This window comes from Octopus bimaculoides, chromosome 2, assembly GCF_001194135.2.
Source record: "Octopus bimaculoides isolate UCB-OBI-ISO-001 chromosome 2, ASM119413v2, whole genome shotgun sequence".
Taxonomy (NCBI): domain Eukaryota; kingdom Metazoa; phylum Mollusca; class Cephalopoda; order Octopoda; family Octopodidae; genus Octopus; species Octopus bimaculoides.
In genome coordinates, this window is record NC_068982.1 from 38,240,868 (window position 1) to 38,244,651 (window position 3,784).

At 31.2% G+C, this 3,784-nt stretch overlaps 1 protein-coding gene across 2 annotated transcripts in view; it reads right to left on the reverse strand.

Moving 5' to 3' along the window:
• Window positions 1-3,784, reverse strand: part of LOC106873452 (uncharacterized) — a 179,865-nt gene that overhangs the window by 121,952 nt on the left and 54,129 nt on the right. The window lies entirely within an intron of this gene.

The window sequence follows — 3,784 nt, forward strand, 5'->3', positions numbered from 1 at the left end:
GGTGTAGCCATCTGGTTGCACCAGTCCTCAGTCAAATCGTCCAACCCATGCTAGCATGGAAAGCAGACGTTAAACGATGATGATGATGATGATGATGATATGCACATACGTACATATCTTCCTGTGAGTATGTAAATGCATATACATAAATGCAATCGTTGTACTCCTGCTATGTATGCCTAGACAAAGCTGCACATATACACACATATGCATGCTTGAAAAACGGAGAATACATGCATGCATGTATCCATGCATACATATATGCATTCATACATACATACATGCATATATGCATATGTGGATACATACACAAATACATACATGCATGCATACATACATGCATACATGCATGCATACATACATACATACATACATACATATGTACTTATGTACATAAATACATGCATACATATGTACATAAATACATAGTTTCCCAGGCTTACACAGATATGCTTGTCATGATAGTTACTGCATATCTGAGGTATTATTTCCATATATTTGTCATCTGTTGATAATAGATGATATGGAAGTGATTTCATTAGCTCATTATGTCAGATTCAAACAGAAGAGTGACAAGTAACCTATTCGAGATGCTTGTGTGTGTTTGTGAAAGTACATGTCTGTGTGTACACACACACACACACATGCATACAGATGCACCCACCCACACACTCACACGTACACATGCGCAAGCACACACAATTTCATGATGGGAGCCAGTGCTGCTGCAGAAAAGAATTTTAGTATGCTGTTATATATATATTTTTTAAATAGAGAGTTAAGCTGTGGACTTGAATTAATCTCATGACCTTTGGCTCTTATGCAACTTTTTTTGTACATGACATGCGTTTAAGTAGATAATTATATTCTGACCAAGACTAGCGTTGGTACTGCTGCACAATTTAAAATGAAGAATATTAAAAATAAAAATTTAAGAATATAAAAATTGCTTGCATCAGTACTATTTAAGAAGCGCAACAAAATATAAAGAAAAATCTTAATTTCCTTATTGAAATAATAATTGGGTTTTTTTTTTTGTTTTGGCTACAATAAGAACGAAGGAGGCAAGTTGGCAGAGTTGTTAGCAAACCAGACAAACTACTTAGCAGCGTTTCATCTGTCTTTGCGTTCTGAGTTCAAATTCTGCTGAGGTTGACTTTGCCTTTCAGCCTTTTGGAGTTGATAAAATAAGCATCATTTGAGCACTGGGGTCGATGTAATCGACTAGCCTCTTCCCACAAAATTTCAGGCCTTATGCCTATAGTAGAAAAGATTGCATTAAGGGAGAGAAGTCTGGGGTGTTTATAATGGTTATTGTTATACACACAGAGGCATCAGCACACAAACAATATATATATATATATATATCCATGAAACAAGCCTTAGGATTCCTGAACAAAAGTAGAAGAAATATCTTTTATAATTTCTCTAAATTTTTTTTTAATCCCAATTTTCATTTAGTTTCTGAACATATTTTATTTATTGAAAATTTAGATAATTTAATGATTATCTAAATTAATAAATATTTAACACTTATATATATGATACATCTTTAATACAAAACAACATTAAAATATAAATCCAAAAATGAAGAAAACACAGACATGAATGAAGAAAGAAAAGGAGGAAAAGAAAAAGAAATAAAAGAAATTTAAAACATCAGTTCAACACGAAGTACTTCAATTTGTCGCACACCACAAAGTTCAACTAAACAATTAGTCCCTAAACTAACAAAATATTTGAAATTGCACACTTATTAAAATATTTTTGAAAGAAAAAACATGATTAAAACTATCAACAGAACATTATTGTCAGAAGAAAGCATCTATGGAACTAAAAGTATCTTTCATTTTTTTCATTTTAATCAACCATTCTATGCTTTAAATAAGCTTTCTATGATTTAAAAAAATCTAAGAAAATTGTGTTAATTTGGATGGAAATTTTTATCTTTACAAATTATTTATAAAAAAAAACTAATTCAGATTATTCCTATGACTGTCTAGATTTGTTCTTATACCTCAAATTTCTGAAAATGGATTAAAGACCTTATTGTAACTTTTGTGTGATATAGATTGAATAGATCTATGTCATATCCTGTGTCCTTTGATATGTTCACTCCTAATTTATGTCTTAAGAACAAACCTCTCTACTTTATTTAAACAATCTCTCTAGTATATTTTCTCCAGTTTAACTCTAGGACATCTCATCCATTTTAATTACATGTCCAATGCAGTATTCTCTTGTGATATTGTATTGGTCTTTCCTCACATCATGAATTATTTCAGGGGAGAGAACTTTGCTAAACTAAAAAAAATTTTGTTTTATAAAATACTTTCAAAGTAATTTCATATTTATTCATTTACAATTTGTTGAATAAAATCTTGTCCGAAGAAAAAGAAAAGGTTATTTAAAAGTAAATTTGTGTTCAGATTTAATTATATTTCAGAAATAAGCAAAGCATCTGATTTCAGTGTATAAATGTTCTGGATGACTTGCTTATATGAACACATGATTAATCATAGTATAAAATGAAGTTTCCTGGTTCAAATTTAATTTGTTACTTTGCAAACATCCAGGAGTAAAACACTTGATATAAATATCAAAAGACTTACCTCTCTAAAAATGAAAAAAATTGTTTGAAAAATATTATAATCTTGCCTAATTTCAAATTAAAAAAAGAAATATGATTAAATAAAAGATAATTTTGTTTTTAGTTTTGCTCTGTTTTACTAAAAAAATTCAAGTGAAAATAATAGTCTGCTGGACTATTCACAGCTTCTAGCCCCAGCCAGAGAATTAGCTATCAAAGTGAAACGAATTAGGATCAAAACAGATTTCAGAAGTTACATATAAAGTTGTATAGGTATTGTAGAATTACTTTATGTAGCTCACCAATACTTCTATTAGGTCACATTTCTGCTCCCACAACTGTTGGGGTGCGACAACACACAGACATTCTAAATGAGATCCTCAAAACAGCCAACTGATTGAACATCTATAGTTAGTTCACAGCAATTCTGATGGTGAGAATGATAAGGAAATATCTCTAACTGAAGACAAATAACTTTGTTCTTGAAAAAGTGCATTAGATTTTGGCAATGTTTAAAACATTTTCTAATACACATCATTGAAAGGTATAAGCATACATATATGTATGAGTGTTTGCATGTGTACAACACACACACACACGTTTATATATACACACACACATAGCCATCCATCCATCCATCCATCCATCCATCCATCCATACATACATACATACATACATACATACCAGCTTACAAGTTCAGGTTTATACCTGTAATTATTGAGGCACTGGGATATGTAACACACTGCCTTAGTACCAGTCTTGAAAAATTAGGCTTTTCAAAACCCAAAAAAAGAAAGCTGATTCGAAGACTACAGATCCAAGCCATCACTGGAACTGTAATAATTTGTAAAACTTTCCAAAAGTTTATCATTTAAGTTTATCATGAACATATCTAGACATGCAGCTATATGCATGAGAATACATACATAAAACAAAGCATACAAATCTGCATGCATGCATGCATACATGCATACATACATACATACATACATACATACATACATGTATACACATGCATGCTGATGCACTCACATGTGCACAAACTAACAAACAAAAAGAACGCAGCTCCGATAATGGACATAATCAACAACTATTGAATAGGTTGCAAGAAGCAACAAACCTTTTAGAAAAAAAAATGAGTGGAAATCGAACTGGTGAGTGTGTCAATTAATAAGGCATTAAAACAGAATGAC